This window comes from Gossypium arboreum, chromosome 2 (genome assembly GCF_025698485.1).
Source record: "Gossypium arboreum isolate Shixiya-1 chromosome 2, ASM2569848v2, whole genome shotgun sequence".
In the NCBI taxonomy this organism is placed as follows: domain Eukaryota; kingdom Viridiplantae; phylum Streptophyta; class Magnoliopsida; order Malvales; family Malvaceae; genus Gossypium; species Gossypium arboreum.
In genome coordinates this window covers 51,323,910-51,349,422 of record NC_069071.1, presented here as the reverse complement: position 1 = coordinate 51,349,422, position 25,513 = coordinate 51,323,910, and the positions used below count along the sequence as shown (strand labels likewise).

The following is a 25,513-nucleotide window of genomic DNA, read 5'->3' as shown; positions in this document are numbered from 1 at the left end:
CATCAGTATTGAAATCCTGTACAGAGAGATATTCAAGTTGTAACGCGCGAAGGTCAGTGTAGTCGACCCCTGTAACATGGGTGAATTTAACTAATAAACTGTACCAATTGGCCTGACCAAAAATTCTATAAAAAATAACAGGGATGGATATATGAGTCTAAATTCAGGGAAAATTTATGGAATCAGTTTCCGAGTTCTGTAACTCGAGATATGCTTTTTAAGGCAACAGTGACGCAGTTTTCCAGCTTGCCTGGGAATGTCAAGTTGGTCGGTGCTATAAGTGGTTTTGGCTTGTTAACCCCTCGTGTCCGACACCGGCAACGGTCTCGGGTTCGGGGTGTTACAATTTTATTGGTATCAGAGCTACGGTTTAGTCGATCCTAGGACTACCGTGATATGTTTGGGGTCTAGCTATACATGCCATTAAGTGATAATTGATAGTGTGGTGATTTCTGACATTTTGAAATTTGTGTTTGTTTATAGCCATGGATCCCGATCCCAACCGAGCAATAGCTGATGATGTGGAGAGTGTGGCGCCTGCTCCCGCGCAAGGGACAGCGCCGGCGGACTCTCAACCTATTGCTAGCAATCCGAATGATGAGGCTAAGCAAGCCTTCTATAGCGTGATGAATGATTGGTTCAACCAATACATTCGAACTAACACGGCTGTTCCACAACCTCCATTCCCGACTAATGCAACCCCCGCACCTACAATACCTCCGGTAACTGACCAAATAAGGTCAAGTAAGCCCCCAGTCGACAGAATTCGAAAACATGGGGCTACTGAATTTAAAGCTACGGATAGCGACGATGCCGAGCAAGCTGAATTTTGGTTGGACAACACTATCCGGTGCTCGATGAGCTATCATGTACACCGATGAATGCTTAAAGTGTACTATCTCCTTGCTACGCGATTCCGCCTACTATTGGTGGAGTACTCGACTTCTATTGTGCCTAGGGAGCACGTAACTTGGGAGTTCTTTCTAACCGAGTTCGAAAGAAGTATATCGATCGAGATTTATGGATCAAAACGGAAGGAATTTCTTGAACTTAAACAAGGTTCCATGTCGATTATCGACTACGAACGAAAATTTGTGAGGCTTAGCCAGACGCTGCGAATGCATTTCTTGAAGTCGTGATGTGTAAACGCTCAAGATGGACTGAATGATGATATAAAGTCGTATGTTGGCATTTTGGAAATCGAGAGTTTGTGGCTCTTGTCGAGCGGCGTGCAAAGCCGAGGAGCTCGAGATGGAGAAAAGAAAAGTGAAGTGGGAGCAAGGGAGTTTCAGTAAGAGGTCTTGGGAAGCCCTTCCCACATCATCAAAGAAATTTAGAGATGGCTTAGGCGGTCTAGAGACACTTCGGGCTTTTCTAGACGAGACCGCGATCGACCCCCTATGGGCACGCTGAGTCACTTGATTGCCGGTGTTGGCAATGATCGTCGAGACGAGCGGAGTGCCAATATTGTGGCAAATGGCATTACAGGAGTTGTAGACTCGTGACCGCTCTGTTACAAGTGCGGATCGGTCGATCATTTCATTAAGGATTGCCCGAGTTTATCCGAACAAAACGTAAATCAAAGTGAGAACCCGGTGCTACCACAACTCGAGGTAGGCCACCTAGAAATATGGGCAATGCTAGTGGTTTGTGAATACCGGATGTTTTCCACGAAGAATTGCCGGATTACCACTGTTCGGAAATAGAGTTTGGCATCGAATTGGTACGGTACCACCCCAATTTCGATAGCTCCGTATCGTATGGCACCAACGGAATTAAAGGAGTTGAAAGCTCAGTTGCAAGAATTGGTGGATAAAGGTTTTGCTCACCCGAATTTTTCACCTTGGGGTGCACCAGTGTTGTTTGTGAAAAAGAAGGATGGAACCATGAGGCTGTGCATCGACTATCGTCAGCTTAATAAAGCGACGATAAAGAACAAATATCCGTTACCGCGTATCGACGATTTGTTCGATCAACTGAAGGGAGCTTCAGTGTTCTCGAAAATAGATTTGAGATCGGGCTATTATCAGTTGCGAATTCGAGATTCAGACGTACCCAAGATTGCCTTCAGAACGAGATATGGTCACTACGAGTTCCTAGTGATGCCGTTTGGGCTTACTAATGCCCCTGCGGTATTTATGGATTTAATGAATCGGATCTTCAGACCATATTTGGATCGGTTCGTAGTCGTGTTCATTGATGACATCTTGGTCTATTCAAGAAATGAGACCGAACATGCTGAACACCTGAGGTTAGTGCTGCAAATTTTACGGAATAAGCAATTATATGCTAAGTTCAAGAAGTGTGAGTTACGGTTAAGAGAGGTTAGCTTCTTGGGGCATGTGATATCTGCATCGGGTATTCGAGTCGACCCGAACAAAATTTCAGCCATACTTAACTGGAAGCCTCCGAGAAATATTACCGAGGTTCGGAGCTTTTGGGGGCTTGCCGGTTATTACCGACGATTTGTAAGAGGTTTCTCGACGATAGCCACGCCAATGACGAAGCTACTCCAAAAGGATGTTAAGTTCGAATGGACGGAGAAATGTCAAAAAAAAAAAGTTTCGATCAACTGAAAACTTATTTGACTGAAGCCCCAATTCTAGTGCAACCCGAATCGGGCAAAGAGTTTGTTATTTATAGTGACGCATCCCTACTCGGGTTAGGTTGCGTATTGATGCAAGAAGGTCGAGTTGTGGCCTATGCGTCGAGCCAATTAAAGCCACACGAGAAAAATTATACGACCCATGATCTCGAATTGGCTGCCATCGTATTCGCCTTAAAGATATGGCGACATTACTTATTTGGTGAGAAGTGCCATATGTATCCGGATCACAAAAGTCTCAAATATTTGATGACTCAAAGAGACTTAAATCTGCGACAAAGACGTTGGCTCGAGCTGTTGAAGGATTATGAGCTGGTCATTGACTATCACCCGGGAAAGGCGAATGTGGTTGCGGATGCCTTAAGTCGTAAATCATTATTCGCTTTACGAGTGATGAATGTACACTTGTCTGTTCTACCCGACAATGTGTTAGTAGCTGAATTGAAAGCCAAACCATTATTGATACGTTAAATTCGTGAAGCTCGAAAGTCGATGATGAGTTGGTTGCAAAACGGAATTTGAGTGTGTTCGAACAAGGACTCGAAATTTCAAATCGATGATGACGATTGTTTGAGGTTCAAAAGTCGTCTGTGTGTTCCAAAGAATTCGGAACTTATTTCGATAATTCTGAACGAAGCCCATTGTAGCCGAATGGCAATCCACCCGGGGAGTACGAAGATGTACAACGATTTGAAACGTCGGTTTTGGTGACATGGTATGAAACGAGACATCTCCGACTTTGTTTTGAGATGTTTAATATGTCAACAAGTGAAAGCGGAACATCAAGTGCCTTCAGATTACTTGACCGACCACGATACCCGAGTGGAAATGGGATCGAGTCACAATAGACTTTGTATCCGGACCGCCATTGTCGACAAGTAAGAAGGATGCGATTTGGGTCGTGGTAGATAGATTGACTAAGTTAGCTCACTTTATCCCCGTACGTACGGATTTTTCAATGGACAAACTAGCTGAATTGTGCGTTTCTCAGATTGTGAGATTACACGGGGTGCCTATTTCCATCGTATCGGATAGAGATCCGAGATTTACCTCGTGATTTTGGAAGAAGTTGCAAGAAGCTTTGGGTACCAAGATACATTTCAGCACCGCCTTTCACCCCCAAATCGATGGTCAATCCGAGCGGATAATTCAGATACTTGAGGATATGTTAAGATGTTGCATCCTCGAGTTCAGTGGTTCATTGGAACGATATTTGCCTTTGATTGAATTCGATTACAACAATAGTTTTCAATCCAGTATTAAGATGGCACCCTACGAGGCTTTGTACGGTCGTAAATGCCGTACACCATTGTTTTGACCGAGCTCGGTGAAAGCAAAATTTTCGGGTGGATTTAATTAGAGATCTTGAATGAAAGTGAAAGTAATCCGTGAAAGTCGAAGATAGCCTCGATCGTCGAAGTCATACGCTGGTCCAAACGAAAAGACATCGAGTATCGGTGGGAGATAAAGTGTTTCTCAAGGTTTCGCCTTGGAAAAAGATACTCGATTCGGCCGTAAGGAAAGTTGAGCCCGAGGTTCATTGGGCCATATGAGATATCTGGCGAGTCGTCGATGGCATATCATTTGATTTTGCCCCGAACTCGAAAAGATTCACGATGTCTTTCATGTCTCGATGCTTGACGCTATAGATCGATCCATCGCACGTGATTAGTCCATCGAGGTTGAAATTCAAACCAATATGAGTTATGAGGAAGAACCGATTCGTATCCTATCACGTGAAGTGAAAGAGTTGCGAAACAAGCGGGTTCCGCTAGTGAAAGTGTTATGGCTCAAAAGCGGGATAGAAGAAGCTACTTGGGAAACCGAGAACTCTATGAAAGAGCGATACCCAACCCTATTTACGGTAAGATTTTGGGACGAAAATTTCTTAAGTGGGGGAGAGTTGTGACAGCCCAAAATTGACCCTAGTCGGGAGGTGGTTTCGGGACCACAAAATCGAGGCATAAAAATAATTTATAATTTATTTTGATGCCTATAATATGTGTTAATTCATGTGTGACATTTTGATGTTTCGATTTAGAGTTATAAATGTGAATTTCATTAGAAAGGACCTAGTAGTAAACTTTGAAAGTATGATGGGGAAAGGTGTGATGACTAGTTGAACATGCATGCAAAAATAAGGGATTTGCATGTCAATTTCCCCCAACATGAAGTGGCCGCCATGGCAAGAGTGGATGGGCAAAACATGTCATGAAACATGTTTTGTTGGTGCATTAGGGTGAAATAATAAAATAAAGAGCATGGGCAAAGAAAGAAAAAAATGGTCTCATCCATGCTTCCCCCCTTGGCCGTGAGTTGAGAGAAAGGAAAAGAAAAAATTTGGTTCATCCATTCTCATTTTCTTTGGGCTGAAAATTCTAAGAAGGAAGGAAATTTTGCTCCATTTTAGTTTAGAAGAGATCTAGAAGGAGATTTGGCTATACTTGCATCAAGATTAAGGTATGTTGAGGTTGTGTCATGAGATTCATGCTTGTTTTGGTTGCTAACTTGATGTGCATGTTAGCCATGGTTCAAATCCTTGCTATGCCATGAAAAATGGTATTTGGCCAAGGTTGATATTGTGTTAAAGCCATTGCATGCTAAATGTGAAGCTTGTTGATGATGCATGTAATGATGGATTGACTACTCTTGAAATTTCTTTTTAGTATTCTTGAGTAGGACATTGAATTCTTTGTTTAACCATGACCGAAGTTGAAAGAGTATGGTTGTGATGTATTCGGCCATGGTGCATTCATGAGCATGATTTATGCTTGTTACTTGATTGGTAAAAATTTGTGTTTGGATGGGTATGAACCCCTTGAGATTCGGCCTTGCACCTATATGTGTATACATGTTTGCACATGATGTATTGGCATGACATATATACTATTTCAAGGTATATATTTGCTTGTGATGATGTTTCGGTTATGAAGTACATGAGAGATGTGTATTGAGCTACAATATGTAATGCGTTAGTTAGTAAAATGCATGCTGTTTTTGTGTGGTATTAAGTGCATAATTGGCCTCAACATGGACATGCATATTCGGCCACATGAGGGGAAATTGGTGTGCATGCATTCGGTTAGAGGCAAGCATATTGATGCCTATTCTTGGCTTAGAAAATTCGGCTAAGAGGAATATTAACTAATGTGTTGAGTTCGATTCGTGATTTCGTACATATGCGACTTTGATGCCTAATGAGTATATATATTGGCTAGGTATCTTGAATTCCTCTTTTGATGCTGAAATGATAAAACCAATTTATTTGTTAAATTATGTGTGCGGCCATGCGAAAATGGTTCGTAAAAGTGGAGTATGGAATTTGACCATATGTGGTTTGTAATTATATTTGGTTTCATGATGTGATTATGGTTTGGAATGAGAGTGTTGGTCACATGATCAGCCATTGGAATGGCTAAATATGATCATATGTGGACCTAAGTATGACTAGACTATAATTGGTCCATGGGAACTACAATATAGGTAAAGCCTACCTTAAAAACAGAGGCTGCCAGCTGCAGTGACGTGGATGTGAAAAATCACCAAAATTTGTAGGAATGGTGTTAAATAGTCAATAAATTATGTGATCGAACCTTGACGAGTCTATTTTCATATGAAAGTAACGAAACGATCATATGAACAGTATACTCAGAGATATTAAAGTTTTCGTGAGACAGGGCCAGAACGGTTTCTGGGTCCCCTGTCGCGACTTTGAAAATTTACCATAAATTATCCAGAATGAATTAGAAGTCATGCCTTATATGTCCAGATTCCTTTTTCAGTATAGTTTCATTAGAAACAAACTACATCAGTATTGAAACCCTGTACAGAGAGATATTCAAGTTGTAACACGCGAAGGTCAGTGTAGTCGACCCCTGTAACATGGGTGACTTTAACTAATAAACTGTACCAATTGGCCTGACAAAAAATTCTATAAAAAAATACAGGGATGTATATATGAGTCTAAATTTAGGGAAAATTTACGGAATCAGTTTCCGAGCTCTGTAACTCAAGATATGCTTTTTAAGGAAACAGTGATGCAGTTTTCCAGCTTGCCTGGGAATGTCAAGTTGGTCGGTGCTATAAGTGGTTTTGGCTTGTTAACCCCTCGTGTCCGACACCGGCAACGGTCTCGGGTTCGGGGTGTTACAATGGAATTTCTGATGATGCTATACAATGGGTGAACTCGTTACCATGAGGGTCAATTACTACTTGGGAACAAATGACCAAAAAATTTTTACTAAAATATTTTTCACCGGCTAAAATGGCTAAATTATGTAATGATATCTCTTCTTTTGTGCAGATGGATTTAGAAACACTCTACGATGCATGGGAGAGATACAAGGACCTTTTGAGAAGGTGCCCTCACCATGGGTTATCGCTTTAGCTACAGGTTCAAACGTTCCATAATAGTCTGAATCCTTCGACTCGATAAATGGTTGACGTAGCTGCTGGTGGAACCATCAATAATAAAACACCTGAAGATGCTTATGAGTTTATAGAGGAGATGTCACTGAATAACTATCAGTGGCAAGTCATGAGGACAAAGCCAACGAAAACGGCCGGCGTTTATAACGTCGATTCGGTCACCATGCTCTCTAATTAGGTAGAACTCTTGAATAAGAAAATTGATGGTTTTCTTAGTTCTTCACAAGTTCACCCAGTAATGCAGTGCGAAGCAAGTGGAGGTGGAACAAGCCGTTCGGAATACCAACCTTATGGCCACAACATGGATAACGAGCAATTAAATTATATGGGTAATAATCCTCGATCTCAAAACAATCCATATAATAACACTTACAATGCAGGCTGGAGGAATCACCCTAATTTCTCGCGGGGCGGTCAAGGAAATCAAAGACGACAACCACCTCCAGGCTACCAACAACCACCCTACCAACAGGAAAAGAAGCTGAACCTTGAAGAGATGCTCTCAAAGTTTATATCGGTGTCAGAAACCCGTTTTCAGAACACTAAGACAGCACTTAAAAATCAACAAGCATTGATCCAAGTGCTCTAAACTCAGATAAGCCAGCTTTCCAAACTAATCTCCAAACAACCACAAGGTAGTTTGCCAAGTAATACCGAACCTAACCCAAGGGAACAGCTCAACGCGATTAATGTTCAAGATGAAGAAGGATTTGCTGAGCCTGAGCCAGAACCGAGGCAAGAAACTGTGGTAAGCAAAGGTCAAGGTGAGGTAAATCACAATAAAAACAAAACGGTGAATGTCGAATATAAGCCTCGTGTGCCATACCCTAACTCGGCAAGGAAAGATCGCTCAAATGAACAATTTGGTAAATTCCTTAAACTCTTAAAAAAAGTACACATTAACTTACCGTTTATTGAAGCTTTATCGCAGATGCCAAACGCAATGAAATTTTTAAAGGAGCATTTAGCAAATAAGCGAAGATTGGATAAGGCATCGCATGTGGAGCTAAACGCAGTTTGCTCAACTATTCTCCAAAATAAACTACCCAACAAACTAAAAATCCAGGGAGTTTTACGATTCCTTGCTAAATTGGTAGTTTAGATGTTAATAATGATTAGCTGATTTAAGGGCTAGTATCAACGTCATGCCTTACAAAATGTTTAAGCAATTAGGTCTTGGGAAACCCAAACAGACTAGGATGAGCATTCAATTAGCAGATAAAATTATAAGATTTCCTAGGGGTATTATTGAAGATGTGCTAGTTAAAATTGATAAATTTATATTCCCCGTTGACTTCATTGTTCTAGACATAGAGGAGGATAGCAACACTCCTTTAAATCTAGGAAGGCCCTTTTTAGCAACTACTAAAACAATTATTGATGTTGGCACAGGTGAACTCACACTCCGTGTGGGAGACGAAACAATCACCCTTCAAGCTCACAATTTTGGCAACACATCAGAAATTGAAGGTGATCATCTAAACCATTCTATTAAAACTAACCATATGATACAACCCACTTTGCAGGAGATAAGTCTGATGGAAGTACATGAGCCATTCTCAAACATAGTAGAGGACCTATTCATGAAGAACGAAGGTTGCAAATAGAAGAGTTAGATGAATGGTGGACACATAAATCGAGAACACACGATAAACCAAAACTACACCAGAATGAGCTCGATACCTCTCCAAATCAACTTAAGGTTGGAGATAAAGTCCTATTGGATGTCGTCGATCCTCACATTGTCACTACTACACTGAATGAAGAAATCCCTCTTATGGTAGTCAACATTTTCCCATTCGGTACGATCGAGGTGAGTCATCCCAAGTTCGGCACTTTTAAGTTAAACAACACCCGTTTAAAACCTTATTTTGATGAGATTAATAGCAAGAATGAGGAGTATAAACTCCTCAAACGATCATGATCATTCAACGGAGAGGTAAGTCAAGCTTAGACTATAAATAAGTGCTTCTCAAGAGGCAACCCGAGAACTAACTGTATTAACTTTTTTAAAATTTAGTCTTCAACATCTAACTTACTAACAGAGAACTTGAATACAGGTTTTCCACAAGGACACGGCCAAGAGCACGGCAGTGCGATACGGCCGTGCGAAATTAGGGTAAAAGTTATCTTTCCCAACATGGGATGCGATAAGTGGCCACGGGCGTGCAACCTGGCTGTGGTCAAACCTGCCAAACGAACAAGGGCATTCAGCACGTCCGTATCTAGCACCCGTAGACTACACTGTCAGAATGACACGGGCATGTTTAAACCTACACGACCATGGGAGAAGCGAACCACGCCAGACACGGTCGTGTGACATGATAATGTAGCCACACGACCTATACACACGGGCGTGCTAGAAGGCCGTGTGATGACATCTCAATTGGTGACGAACACAGATGGGACACGAGCCACACGGGCGTGTGCACCTGCCGTGCCACTTGAAAAATTAGAATAATTCTCTTATTTTATTTTTCTTTTCTTAAGTTTTTAAGATTCATTTTTTTTCCTTTTAAACACGGCTTATCTTTATGACTACTATCAGATTATTCCCTTCACTTTCCTTTTATCATTCAGAATCATGCTTGCCATCCAGATTTATTTCCAATACTCGATCTCGCCAATCCAAGAATATCATCCATTCTTAATACAGGAAGTTTCACTTCTCTCCCTATCTTATTTTTATATTCTAATATCTATCTTTGTACATTGAGGGCAATGTACATCTTAAGTGCGGGGGTATTTATTTCATTATCAGAAAAATCCCTGAATAACTGCCTTTTTCTCTTGAAAGCTCTCACATCGTATTTAGGATAAATTATGATTGATTTATGATTTTGATTGATATATCTTGAATTAAAACATAGGCATTTATGCATTGATTATTTAAACTTTAAAACATTAGAGAATCAAGCATGATTAACGTACATACCAATGTTCGCCTCTGGAATGTCTCCATCCTCTCGGCGATGTGCTACATAGACCAACGCTGGCTGCTCGCCTTAGCATGACCAGCACCTCTGCCCGGTGCTCCACGGCCCAAATCGTTTCCACCCCTGGCCTGACCATGGCCTCTGGTTGGCTACTGACCACCTCTCGGTGACTGTACATTACCTCTACCCACGTCTGGCAACTGAACTGGCATTTTAGGGCAATTCTTGATCCTATGCTCCATAGATCCACAAGCTAGACAAGCTCCCGTCCTCTTCCAACACTCACCTACATGACCTTTCCCACAATCAGCACAAGGTGGCACCCTTGGATTCATAGCAGGGGGCCCTGCTCTAACCGGCCCATTATCTCTGGCCCTAGCCCTTGGCCTCTGTCCAACACCAGGAGTCTCAGCCTCTCTTTTATTCTAAGTCCTTTCTTTTTCTCGATTTAAGCGCTTAGTGCACTTCACCTCCTCCGCTATATTTGTTTTCTCTACCAACTCTGAGAAGACGCGCTCCCTTTTTGGAGCTATCAATACTCTTAGGCTATCTCTAAGTCCATCCTCAAACCTAACGCAACGCTCATAGTTTGTTGCCACCATAACTCTTGCACACCTACTAAGGCGTAAAAATTCTGTCTCAGACTCCGCCACAAATTTGTTTCCCTGGTTCAAGTTCAGGAACTCCTTCCTTCTAGCATCCACATAACTCGCACCCACATGGTTCCCTTGGAACGCAGTTTTGAAAAACTCCCAAGTGATCTGCTCAGGTTGGGCGCCCTCTTTCACTGTCAGCCAGCACTGGTAAGCTTTTTCCCTAAGTAATGACACTGCCCCTTTCAACTTTCATTTAGAAGAACAGTCCAAGTCCTCTATTATCCTTTTGGTGTGTGACAGCCCAAAATTGACCCTAGTCGGAAAGTGGTTTCGGGACCACAAAACCGAGTCATAAAAATAATTAATTGTTATATTCTATGCTTATTGTGTGTGTACATGCACATGTGGAAGTTTCATTCTCTAATTTTACCAATTGTATGAGAAATTATTAAATAGGGATCAATGTGAGACATGGTGAAATATGATAGGCTAGTTTTAAATGGCTTATTAGTGCATGTTAACACAAAGGTGGACTTGCATGTCAAATTGCCCAATTTATCAATGGTGGCCGGCCAAGATGGGATATTGATGGGCAATATATATGTTTAATTAGATTTTAATAATAAGGAATGGGTCATTGGAGATAAAATAATGTTAGTAAAAGAAGAAAAAAAAAGAAAAAAAAAAAAGAATGCTCATCTTTTCTCCATTGCCGTGACTTGAAGGAGAAAGAAGAATGGAATTCTTTGGTTCATGATTTGGCTTGGATGATGCTTAGGAAGAGGTAAGCACTTTGAAATCCTTGGAAATTTAGGTATAAATGAGGTGATTAGTTCAAGTTCTACTCATTTCATGGATTAAATTTTGTTGTTTGGAGGTTTGATATTCGCCAAGTAGTTGAAGCTCTTGGTACATATGTTTTTTTTTTTTTGAAGGTTGAAATTGGTTTGTTCATAAGGGGGTGCGAATGTGGCCATCGAAGGGTCTTAATGAACAATATATGTAGCTTGGGTTTATAACATTCGGTTAAGGAATGTTGTGTGCTAGCAAGTTTGGTTTAATATTAGATGTAAACCACTTTGTATTTGATGAATTGAAGAAAATAGTGAAGGGCAAATTAAAAAGATGTTGAATGAATTTTTGGCTTAGTTGAGCTTAAGCATTCGGTCAATTATGGGCATTGTTGTAACCTAATTGTAATTTGCAACTCTTAATTTTGAGATGTGAAGCTATGCTAGAAGAGAAAAGAAAATTGACCAAGTGTTCATGGGAGGAAACTATGTGCTTGAAAGAATAAAAGTGACACTATAATTGATAGTATAGGTATTCGGCCATTCAATCAAGTGTATAGGTGATGTTAGATCAAATTTAGCACATTCGGCTATATAAGTATACCCATTTATGATATTGCCTTCGATTGTATAAAATTGACTAAAATGGGTAATTAGTAAGGGTGGTTACCTAATATACGAATATGTATATGTGTATGTATGATTGGATTATTGATAGTATGGTAATTGCATAAGGCTATTAGCCGAATAGCTAAGAACGTAAGGTAGTAAGATAAAAATTTTACCATGTCGTTCCGTATGTCATAAGATCATTAAAATGTGGATACCAATATATGTACCAAAGCGGTTGAATGAGTTAATTTATTTGTTTAAGCTCAAGATCCTAAAGGAGAGGCGTCCAACAAGGGGAAATCGAAGATCATCGAGTAGCCGACTTGGAATTATTTACCCAGCACAAGGTAAGTCATTAAGCACATATGTTTGATATTGCTTAAATGATTGGAAAATCTATGCAATTGTGTTTAATGGAATGCTATATATATGTATAAATGAAATTGTATGTGTATGGAATGAGGATAATTGTTGAATGTAAAAGAAATAGTGGAATGTGTAGAAAGTTTGCTTTCGGCACTATGTGTCTGGCAATACGTGTGTATGGTGACGAGATTGGCACTAAGTGTGCGTCTTGGAAATATATGGCACTAAGTGTGCGTGTTGGAAATATTTGGCACTAAGTGTGCAAGCTGGAAAAATCTGACCTTGGGTGTGCGAGTTCGGAGGGTATGGCACTTGTGTGTGCGAGCTTAAATTACGTGGCACTAAGTGTGCGAAATCGAGTAGTAAGTCACTGTGTGCGTACTCTATATATATGGAGGTGTGTCTCCATTGAATTGAGTATGGACAGCGGATCGGTAAGTACCTCGAGCTCATGACGAATAGAGAATTCGTTCATGCTTGGGGATTGAAATTGGTAAGCCTTAAATCTATGTGATGATTGAAATGTGTATGGTTGTGCTGGAAAATGAGTTAATGTGTAAAAATGCTTGATTATCTTGTTGTGTAGAATATGAAATGTGGATGTATGAATTAGTACGAGATTGGACCGAAAGGTCCGAGGTATTATGGTATAGATTCGATATGGACGAGTACCTAGCCTCATTTGTTGTACATGTAGTAGTAACTTTATCGATGGATTGATGAATGCTTATGACTTCTCGAGTTGTAAACTCACTCGGTGTTTTCTTGTCACCCATTTTAGGTCTCTCGGACTCGTATTGTTTGCGTGATCGGGACCGTCATTGAAGTCATCACAACGTGAAATCTTGTGGTATTGTTTTTGTTGTTGTAGAACATTTGGCATGTATAGGCTATTATATTTTGTCAAATTGTGGGTTGTAAACTTTAAGCCATGCGAAAATGGCCTATGTGGTCGCCGAGTGGGATGCTAGAGCCTATAGCCACGAGTCTTAGAAACTCTAATTTTGATAAGGTGGCCATAATTTGTGTCATGTATGATGGATGATTAAGGCCAAGGAAAATTCATGAAATTGGCATAGTCTCTGCAGTAACTATTGCGGACAGCAGCAGTGAGATGAGATTGAAAAATCACTAAAAATAGTAGAAGTAGAATTAAATAGTGAGTAAATTAAGTAGAACTGCCTCGTGAGACAGGGCCAGAACGGTTTCTGGGTCCCCTGCCGCGACTTTGAAAATTTACCATAAATTATCCAGAAAGAATTAGGAGTCATGCCTTATATGTACAGATTCCATTTTGAGTCTAGTTTCATTAGAAACAAACGCCACCAGTATTAAAGCCCTGTACAGAGAGATATCCAAGTTGTAACGCGCGAAGGTCAGAGCAGTCGATCCCTGTAACATGGGTGACTTTAACTAATAAACTGTACCAATTGGCCCAACCAAAAATTCTAACAATAAATCCATGGATAGGTATATGAGTCTAAATTCAGGGAAAATTTACGAAACCAGTTTACGAGTTTTGAAACTCGAGATATGATTTTAAAGCGACGAGGACGCAGTTTTCCACCTTGACCGGTAATGTCAAATTGGTTGGTATCTAGAGAGGATTTGGCCGTTAACCCCTCGTGTCCGACACCGGCGTCGGTCACGAGTTAGGGGTGTTACATGGTGGCCTCCAACCAGTATTCTTCCACGTTAGGAGCCACACCAGCCATGCCTTTAAAGATCTTAGCCCCATTTCATCGAAGTCGCTCCAGAATGGACCCTCGATTTCCCATGCCACTATTGGGCCCTACGACCCTTTTCAAAATCCTCAGCATTGCCTGTGACAATGCATCTTCCCCCATGGCCCGATCATACGACCTAGTCCCAGCTACAGGTGAGGCCGGAGCCTCTTCTACTCCAACATCGGGCATATGGCCTAATGCTTTCAATTCAGCCCTAACACATTCGCCGCCTCGGCCACGGCCTAATCGTTGTCCTGTAACATCCTGATTTTCGAATTTTTCGTGATTTTCAAGATTTTGGTAAAGTTTTTTAAAATTTGGTATTTGGTTGTGAAATTCATTATTGGAGGGTGTAAATGGGCTTATGGAAGGCCTATGTGTTGGCCAAAATCCCGTAGAATTTTTGAATTTTGGACTTAAGAGTTAAGGGATTTGGATAGGTGGTCTTATTAAAAATTGTAGGTAAAATGTATCACAAAAGAGCCTTCGGTAGAGTGGTTAAGTGATGCCACTAGGGTGATAAAAAGGTGGCATGTAAGTGGTTGGTGGAAGACCTGGGTTCATTTCCCTGTGATGGCAAAGGAGATGTTAATTTTTATGCTTTGAGTAGGCAGGAGTTGTAGCCGAATGGAACTCTGTGGGAGAGAGTTTGAATCAGTCAAACGCGTGGATTAAGGAGGGATAACAGGAGAGATTTTAGGGATTTGAGAGGGAGATAGAGTTAGCCGATTAGAGGGGATTAGGGAGGGGATTTCGGCAGAGGGGTGTTAGGGTAGTATTTTCGGCATTTAGGAATTTAGCTGTGCCATTTTCTTCTGTAAACCATAGTTTTATTCTTTTTTCTTTCTTTTTCTTTCTTCTTCTCTAGTCGAACCACCACCCTTCCATCCACTTTTCCTTCCTTTTCTTTTTCGAAACCTGTTCACTATTCCCTCCCGTTCATCTACTACTTCTATCTTTACTTTTGTCGAAAAGTCACAAAAGCCGAAACCTGTGGTGTTGATTTCTTGTTGATCAGCAACTCTCTGTTTTCCTTCACTTTTTGGTGGCCAATCCCTTTATCTTCTAGGCTTTAAACAGATTCAAGAAGAGAAACTGTGGTAAGTATTCGTACTCTAATTGATTTCAATAGTAACTGTTGACAAATGCCGAAACCCCTATAGTTTAGGGAGGTGGCCGATTAGAGATATAAGCCTTATTCGGCTTCTTCATTTGTTTTATGGGTTTTATGGGTTTTATGGTGGAGTAAATACGTTTGAGGAGCAGCAAGGCTTGGGGTGTCAATTTGGATAAGCTTGGATCATCGGAGTGATGAAATCTAGATCTAGTCATCAATTTCAGCAAAGGTATGAATTCTAGGGCCATTATGGATGGTGGCCGAATATGTAAGTGTTAATAGGTAGTCTTTGATTTGGTTTAATTACTAACATGATCTAATCTATAAGCGGTTGATTATAGGAGAAATTGCGTAGGAGATCTCATCAAGGAATATCGCAAATCAGGTGTGTAACGAACCCTCTTTTGTAGCTTAACTCGATCTTTGCCGAAAAGCCGAAATGCCAAAATTCTGGCATTTCGAGGACTTGTGAGTGAGAAAACGCTCATTGGTTAGTTAGATTTGCTAAGTTGATGATTAGGGTCGTTGGAATAGGTAAGAGCATGATTTTTGGCATCATGGTAAGTTGGGCCTCGAGGGGCTAAAATCGAGCCCAATGGGCTTCTGGGCCCATTTGGGTAAATTTGGTAAAAAAATTGGAATCTTGTCAGATTGTGCATTAATACGACTTAGACCGTTAAGGAAAAGGGCTAAATGGGCCTAGATGACTAATTCGGCTATGTAGTGCCCATTAAGGGTTTTTAGCCCAATAACTCGGTTTCGCTAAGAATGGGCTAAAATCGCTATCGAAACACATGAAATTGTTAGTAAATAATAATGAACATGGAGAACTCTAATATTTGGTAAAATTACTAAATTACCCTTATAATATGAAAATCATTGTTTTGCCCTTAGGTATAAAGGACCATTATACCCCTAGGGTTTAATTATGAATTTGATGCATGAGATTTTGATATACATGATTTGACATGATATGCACATGATATGTATGATATGCACATGATAAATTCATATATGCATGGGTTGGGTTTTTATATGGATAGAGAAAGTGCAAAAGGGCTATGCCCTAGTTTATCGAAAAGGGCTTTGCCCCAGTTTATCAAAAAGAGCTTTGCCCCAGTTATTAAAAAAGGCTAGGCCTCCAGTTATATGATAAAGCAGCTATGCTACCAGTGGAGAGTTTTTGTTGGGTGGGTTGAGTTATTCCCCACATGGAGAGCTTGGTTGGTACGGGTGGAGAGTAACGGTTGGTGGATTGAGTAGTCTCCCCAAACAGGCTTGGATACATCCATTAATAGTGCATGTGGTATGGATTTGGGCCTATGGGCCATATCGTTTACAGTAAAAGGCTTCAGCCTAGTGATAGGAATAATGAAAATGCTTCGGCCCAGTGACATGAATAATGCAAATTCTTTGGCCTAGTATATGTTGAGATTGAAGTTGGACTTAGGCCCAACGAGCTGATATTGTTTTGGGCTCTGAAAGGGGCTTGTTGCACATCGAGTTTCCGAACTCACCCCCCTTTCCTTAACCTTGCAGGTGAGCCTTGATTTGGGGACTTAGAGCCGGAGGGGATTCAGAGTGGCCACTGTGATCGCTTTTGGGCTTTGAAATAAGTGATTGGTTTTCTTTAGTTTACCTTATTTATTATTTATTTTTGGGTTGTAATAAGGCCATTTTAACTTTATTTTCTTTTCTGGGATTATTTTATTTTTAATAACTTTAAACTGGTTGATAATAATTCAAATGGGCTAGATTTAGGACGCGTTTTCAAAACGATACTTGTTTTCAAAATAACACAACATCGCGATTATTCTGTTTATCGAAGATATCCACTCAAAGAAATTTCAAATCGTTATAACCAAGTGTGGCAATGGTTGTGGGCATGTCTAGGATTGGATCCAACCGAAGAGCTTGGTACTTAAGCAGCCTTCATGGCTCACCTCCTCTGTTATGGATACCTACCTGGTGCCCAGCTTCCATTCACTTTGTTAGCTTAACAAAAGTCGATTTTTAAAACACTAAAATGAAACATGGATTTTTATCTTTAATATGGCACGTCGGATTCAACCATAACATCTGGGCCGGGTTTGGGGTGTTATATTTAGTGGTATCAGAGCCCGGTTGCAACAACTCAGCTATGGGCTTTTTTTTTTAAACGGGTCTAAAGTCGAGAATTTCAAAACAAAGGTATTTTTTTCAAATTTTAAGAAATTCTATTTTCTATGACTAAATACATGGTTTGTGGTTTTAAATAGTTTGGAGAAAAAAGTGGCACACTGAATCCCCGGCACCAAGTCTGTAAGTATACTCTCTTTTTATGTTTTGTGATATTGATATGATGCTGAGACCCTACTATGATACTTTGAATAGGGTAGAGCTGTAAAACGGTAGGAATGAGACTGTAGCTAGGCTACGACGTTGCGAAAACAATCCTTGAACTGCTATATTTCCATAAGACATCTCGTAATAAGCAATTGAACATTAAACTAATATCATAAAATTCGTAATCAGATAATTGATATGAGTACAAGAGGAACTCATGGATGAGGCCGCAGACGTGGTCGCGGAATGGTGCAAGTTGAATCTTCATCCTCAGAGCATAGGCCAGCTGAGGAGGCATTCGTGCCACAGGCAACTGAGACTGGATCATATGATCGGGCTACGGGGGATGATGCTTTATCCCAAGCAATGTTAAGGGTTTTAGAAGGAGTTGCTGGAGCTAGCACTGGGACAGTAAATAGGGGATCCATCTCGGAACGACTCCGGGCTAACGGAGTAGAAGTTTTTAGGGGCGTATCTGGAGTAGCCCCAAATGTGGCTGAATATTGGCTAGAGGCAACAGAGCGGATTATGGACGATTTAGATTGCTCTGTGGAGTAAAAGTTGAAGGGGGCTGTGTCGTTGCTACGAGACGAGGCATACCGGTGGTGGATTACCGTGAGGGAGAGTACCCCGATTGAACGAGTAACCTGGGAATTATTCAAGACTGCTTTCGAGGGGAGGTATGTTGGAGCTAGTTATGTGGATGCCCGTCGAAAGGAATTTTTGAATCTGACTCAGGGTAATAAGACTGTCGTGGAGTATGAGGCGGAATTCTTGAGGTTGAGTCGATACGCCAGCGGGATAGTTGCGACTGAATATGAGCGGAATGTTCGATTTGAGGATGGTCTCCACGATGAGCTTAGGATACCGATAGCTCCACAGAGGGAGCGTGATTTCGCTGCGTTAGTTGAAAAGCCTAAGATAGTCGAGGAAGTAAAGAGAACTGAATGGCAGAATCGTGAGAAGGATCGACCCAGATTTAGGAGGGATTCTGGACCCTCGAGTGCTACAAATAGGTATGTAAAAAGAGCTAGAATGGAGGAATCGGTTTGAGCAGTTCCAGTGAATACCTTTAGACCGCAGGCTTGCAAGGACTGCGGCAGGGTGCATATGGAGGATTGCTGGAAACGAATTGGAGCATGTTTTCGATATGGGTCAAAAGAGCATAAGTTCAGAGAATATCCTCAGAAAGCAGCTCAGGATCTAGCTGCGGAGAAAAGGGATATCCAACCACAGCGAGGAGGACCGCTACCACAGAGAGGTCGTGGGCAAGGTAGAGGTGGTAATGGTAATGGACGAGGACGTGGGGCACCCGGCAAGGGTGCTGGACATGCTGAAGCTCGATAGCCGGCGTTGGTTTATGCTGCACGACGTCGTGAGGAAGGTGACGCTCCTGATGTTATAACTGGTACATTCTTCATTCATAGCGCGTCTTACACTGATTTGATTGATGTGGGTTCTACTCACTCATATGTTGCTTGTGACGTAACTGGGGCATTGGGTGTACTTATTGAGGAGACTATGAGTGGTGTATCGGTGATAAGCCCTTTAGGGCACTCGGTTAAGGTAGATAAACTTTTTAGGGCGGTGCCATTAGAGATACAAGATAAGATTTTTGAGGGAGATTTGATGGAGCTGCCATTTGGGGATTTTGATCTTATCTTGGGAATGGACTGGTTAACTAAGCATAGGGCGACGTTGGATTGTGCTGCTAAGAGAATGGTACTAAGAACTGCCAAGGATGAGGAGATAATGGTCACAGGGGAGCGAAGGAACTATTTACCCAATATTGTTTCGGCTTTAAGGGCCGAGAAGTTGATTCGGAAAGGTTGTAAGGCGTACTGGGCATCTGTAAGTCAAGGTGAACCTGAGGGGATAACTATGGAGTCGGTTAGGACCATTAAAGAATTTGAAGATGTTTTTCTGGAGGAAATTCCTAGATTACCTCCAAACAGAGAGGTCGAGTTTAGAATCGACTTGTTACCTGGAACAGCTCCTATGTCCATTGCGCCTTATAGGATGGCACCAAAGGAGTTGGTAGAATTGAAAGCTTAGATTCAATAACTGTTGGATAGAGGGTTTATAAGACCAAGTGTTTCCCCGTGGGCGCACCAGTGTTATTCGTAAAGAAGAAGGATGGGACTATGCGAATGTGTATTGACTATCGGCAGTTGAATAAACTAACGATCAAGAACAAGTATCCGTTACCAAGAATCGATGATTTGTTCGACCAACTAAGAGGAGCCTCGGTATTTTCTATGATTGACCTTCGATCAGGATATCATCAGTTGAGAGTCAATGAAGTGGATATTTACAAGATGACATTCAGAACTCGATATGGTCATTACGAGTTTCTAGTTATGCCCTTTGGTTTAACTAATGCACCGGTAGCATTCATGGATTTAATGAATCGGGTGTTTCAGCCGTACTTGGATCGGTTTGTGGTCGTACTTATCGATAATATCTTAGTGTATTCGGAAACAAAAGAGAAGCATGATGAGCATGTTGTGTTGCAAGTGCTAAGGGAAAAGCAACTTTATGCAAAGTTTAGTAAGTGCGAGTTTTGGCTGAAGAAAGTCACTTTCTTGGGGCATGTTGTGTCTGCTGAGGGAATCAAGGTGGACCCTCGAAAGATTGAGGCAATTCTGGAATGGAAGCCACCGTGGTCAGTAACAGAAATTTGAAGTTTTCTAGGGTTGGCAGGTTATTATCGGAGATTTGTGGAAGGATTTTCTGTGTTGGCAGCACCGTTAACTAAACTTATAAGGAAGGGATCACCATTTGTTTGGACGAATAAGCAGCAAGAGGCTTTTGAGAAGTTAAAGAAGGTTCTGACAGAAGCGCCAGTGCTAATTCAGCCAGAGTCTGGCAAAGATTTCACTGTGTATAGCGATGCGTCACACGTAGGTTTGGGCTGCGTGTTGATGCAATGGGGTAAAGTGGTCGCTTATGCTTCACGACAACTTAAGCCTCATGAGGTAAACTATCTTACTCATGACTTGGAGTTGGCAGCGGTGATTTTTGCGCTTAAAATTTGGAGGCACTACTTGTATGGGGAGAGATGCATTATTTCTACGGATCATAAGAGTCTTAAGTACTTGCTGACTCAAAAGGAGCTGAATCTTAGACAGCGAAGGTGGATAGAGTTGTTAAAGGACTATGACTGTTCAATTGAGTACCATCCAGGTAAGGCAAATGTCGTGGCTGATGCGTTAAGTCGAAGGACTGTGGCGGAATTGAAGGCAATGTTTGCTCATTTAAGTTTGTATGATGATGGAAGCTCATTGGCAGAGTTACAAGTGAGACCGACTTGGATGGAGCAGATTAAGAAGCAACAGTTGGAGGATGAGTCATTGGTTTCTTGGTTTTAGCAAGTCCAGAAGGGGTAGAATCCAAATTTTGGGTTAAATAATGATGGGGTTCTTTGTTTTCGAGGAAGAATTTGTATGCCGAAGGACTCTGACTTAAGATTGATGATTTTGAAAGAGGCACATAATGGACCTTGTGCTATGCATCCAGGAGGGAGTAAGTTGTATCGAGACTTGCGAGAGCTATATTGGTGGCCTGGGCTTAAGCGAAAAGTGACCGAATTGGTGGGGAAATGTTTGACGTGTCAACAAGTAAAGGCCGAGCATCAACTACCTTTAGGATTGTTATAGCCAGTGAAGATACCACTTTGGAAGTGGGAAAGGGTAACTATGGATTTTGTAAGTGGGTTGTCGTTGACGCCTTCCAAGAAGGATTCAGTTTGGGTAATTGTGGATAGGCTCACAAAATCTGCCCATTTCATACCTGTCCGAACCGATTATTCACTTCAGAAGCTGGCCAAGTTGTATGTGGCGGAGATAGTGCGGTTGCATGGGGTGCCAGTATCGATAATTTCTGACCGAGACCCAAGGTTTACGTCTCAGTTTTGGCAGAAGTTGCATGAGGCATTGGGAACGCGATTGGATTTTAGTACGGCTTTTCACCCTCAGTCGGATGGGCAGTCAGAGATGGTCATTCAGATTTTAGAAGACATGCTGAGGGGTTGTGTTATTGAATTTAGAGATAGTTGGGAGGATTACTTGTCATTGGTGGAGTTCGCGTATAACAACAGTTACCAAGCAAGTATTCAAATGGCTTCTTATGAGGCACTATATGGGCGAAGGTGTCGTTCGCCTACGTGTTGGGCAGAGTTGGGGGAAAGGCAAGTACTTGGTCCAGAGTTGGTAGCAGATACTGAAGACAAAATTAAGGTGATCAGGAATCGGTTAAAGGAGGCAGCGAATCGATAAAAGTCTTATGCCGATCTGAAGCGTAAGGATATTGAATATGGGGTTGGGGACATGGTCTTTTTGAAAGTTTCGCTTTGGAAGAAGATATTGAGATTTGGTAAGAAGGGCAAGTTGAGTCCACGGTTTATTGGGCCTTATCGAATTATTAGCGGATAGGGCCGGTGGCTTATCAGCTAGAGTTACCTCCACAGCTGGATTGTATTCACGACGTTTTTCATGTGTCCATGCTAAGGCGATATCATTCTGACCCAACTCATATCGTGCCAGTTGCAAAAATCGAAGTAACATCGGATTTGACCTTCGAAGAGGAACCTGTACAAATACTTGATCGCGACATCAAGGTGCTGAGAAGGAAGTCAGTTCCGTTAGTAAAAGTACTTTAGAGAAACCATGGCAAAGAAGAAGCTACTTGGGAAACCGAGGAAGCAATGCGTCAGCGATACCCTCAACTGTTTGGATCAGGTAAAATTTCAAGGCCGAAATTTCTTTAAGGAGGGTAGAGTTGTAACATCCTGATTTTAAGGTTTTTCGTGATTTTCGAGATTTAGGTAAAGTTTTTTAAAATTTGGTATTTGGTTGTGAAATTCATTATTGGAGGGTGTAAATGGGCTTATGGAAGCCCATGTCTTGGCCAAAACCCCGTAGAAATTTTAAATTTTGGACTTAAGAGTTAAGGGATTTGGATAGGTGGTCTTATTAAAAATTGTGGGTAAAATGTATCAAAAAAGAGCCTTTGGTAGAGTGGCTAAGTGAAGCCACTAGGGTGATAAAAAGGTGGCATGTAAGTGGTTGGGGGAAGACCTGGGTTTGATTTCCTGTAATGGCAAATGTGATGTTAATATTTATGCTTTGAGCAGGCACGAGTTGTAGCCGAATGGAACTCTGTGGGAGAGAGTTTGAATCAGTCAAACGTATGGATTAAGGAGGGATAAGGGGAGAGATTTTAGGGATTTGAGAGGGAGATAGAGTTAGCCGATTAAAGGGGATTAGGGAGGGGATTTCGGCAGAGGGGTGTTATGGTAGTATTTTCGGCATTTAGGAATTTAGCTGTGTCGTTTTCTTTTGTAAACCATAGTTTTATTCTTTATTCTTTTTTTTCTTTCTTTTTCTCTAGCCGAACCGCCACCCTTCCATCCACTTTTCCTTCCTTTTCTTTTCCGAAACATGTTCACTATTCCCTCCCGTTCATCTACTACTTCTATCTTTACTTTTGCCGAAAAGTCACAAAAGCCGAAACTGTGGTCTTGATTTCTTGTTGATCAGCAACTCTCTGCTTTTCCTTCACTTTTGGTGGCCAATCCTTTATCTTACGGGCTTTAAATGATTCAAAAGAGAAACCGTGGTAAGTATTCATACTCTAATTGATTTCAATAGTAACTGTTGACAAATGCCGAAACCCCTATAGTTTAAGGAGGTGGCCGATTAGAGATATAAGCCTTATTCGGCTTCTTCATTTGTTTTATAGGTTTTATGGTGGAGTAGATCCATTGGAGGAGCAGCAAGGCAGAGGGTGTCGATTTGGATAAGCTTGGATCATCGGAGTGACTAAATCTAGATCTAGTCATCAATTTCGGCAAAGGTATGAATTCTAGGGCCATTATGGATGGTGGCCGAATATGTAAGTCTTAATAGGTAGTCTTCGATTTGGTTTAATTACTAACATGATCTAATCTATAAGCGGTTGATTATAGGAGAAATCGCGTAGGAGATCTCGTCAAGGAATATCGCAAATCAGGTGTGTAACGAACCCTCTTTCGTAGCTTAACTCGATATTTGCCGAAAAGCCAAAATGCCGAAATTCTGGCATTTTGAGGACTTGTGAGCGAGCGAACGCTCATTGGTTAGTTAGATTCACTAAGTTGATGATCGGGGTCGTTGGAACAGGTAAAAGCACGATTTTCGGCATCATGGTAAGTTGGGCCTCGAGGGGCTAAAATCGGGCCCAATGGGCCCATTTGGGTCAATTTGGTAAAAAAATTGGAATCTTGTCAGATTGCGCATTAATACGGCTTAGATCGTTAAGGAAAAGGTCTAAATGGGCCTAGATGACTAATTCGGCTATGTAGGGCCGATTAAGGGTTTTTTGGCCCAATAACTCGGCTTCGCTAAGAATGGGCTAGAATCGCTATCAAAACACATGAAATTGTTAGTAACTGATAATGAACATGGAGAACTCTAATATTTGGTAAAATTACGAAATTACCTTTATAATATGAAAATCACTATTTTGCCCTTAGGTATAAAGGACCATTATACCCCTAGGGTTTAATTATGAATTTGATGCATGAGATTTTGATATACATGATTTGACATGATATGCACATGATATGTATGATATGCACATGATAACTTCATATATGCATGGGTTGGGTTTTTATATGGATGAAGGAAGTGCAAAAGGGCTATGCCCCAGTTTACCGAAAAGGGCTTTGCCCCAGTTTATCAAAAAGAGCTTTGCCCCAGTTATTAAAAGAGGCTAGGCCTCAAGTTATATGATAAAGCAGCTATGCTGCCAGTGGAGAGTTTTGGTTGGGTGGGTTGAGTTATTCCCCACATGGAGAGCTTAGTTGGTATGGGTGGAGAGTAGCGGTTGGTGGGTTGAGTAGTCTCCCCAAACGGTCTTGCATACATCCATTAATAGTGCATGTGGTATGGATTTGGGCCTATGGGCCATATCGTTTACAGTAAAAGGCTTCAGCCCAGTGATAGGAATAATGAAAAGGCTTCGGCCTAGTGACATGAATAATGCAAAGGCTTCGGCCCAGTATATGTTGAGATTGAAGTTGGACTTAGGCCCAGCAGGCTGATATTGTTTTGGGCTTTGAAAGGGGCTTGTTTCACACTGAGTTTCCAAACTCACCCCCCTTTCCTTAACCTTGCAGGTGAGCCTTGATTTGGGGACTTTGAGCCGGAGGGGATTCAGAGTGGCCACGGTGATCGCTTTTGGGCTTTGAAATAAGTGATTGGTTTTCTTTAGTTTACCTTATTTATTATTTATTAGGGTTGTAATAAGGCCATTTTAACTTTATTTTCTTTTCTGGGATTATTTTATTTTTAATAACTTTAAACTGGTTGATAATAATTAAAATGGGCTAGATTTAGGACGCGTTTTCAAAACGATACTTGTTTTCAAAATAACACAACGTCACGATTATTCGATTTATCAAAGATATCCACTCAAAGAAATTTCAACTCGTTATAACCAAGTGTGGCAATGGTTGTGGGCATGTCTAGGATTGGATCCAACCGAAGAGCTTGGTACTTAAGCAGCCTTCATGGCTTACCTCCTCTGTTATGGATACCTACCTGGTGCCCAGCTTCCATTCACTTTGTTAACTTAACAAAAGTCAGTTTTTAAAACACTAAAACGAAACATGGATTTTTAACTTTAATGTGGCACGTCGGATTCGGCCATAACGTCTGGGACGGGTTTGGGGTGTTACATGTCTCACGCATTATCTGGATTAGAAATTTTATGAAGTTTTAATTAGTTTTGATAATTAAACCGATGTTTTATAGAAGTATTAAAAGAAGATTATTTTCGTAAATCCTCTACTGTTCCAAGGTCCTACGGGCTTCAATTTCAATCTAAAAAAAAACCTTAGCATAATCATCTAAAGTTTCCCACTAACTACCTACAGTATATCAAATTACACAAGTTTAAGAATAAATGAACTTACATGGTTCGACGTCGGAGACTTGTTGTACCGCACAGCAAGAATTTTTTTTCTTC

The 25,513-nt window shown here is 41.2% G+C and overlaps 1 non-coding gene across 1 annotated transcript; it reads right to left on the bottom strand.

Moving 5' to 3' along the window:
- Nucleotides 1–6,875: 6,875 nt before the first annotated feature.
- Nucleotides 6,876–6,982, bottom strand: LOC128289874 (small nucleolar RNA R71). The gene has a single exon (XR_008279516.1). It is a non-coding gene; the product is annotated as a small nucleolar RNA R71 (small nucleolar RNA).
- Between the last annotated feature and the right edge of the window lie 18,531 nt (nucleotides 6,983–25,513).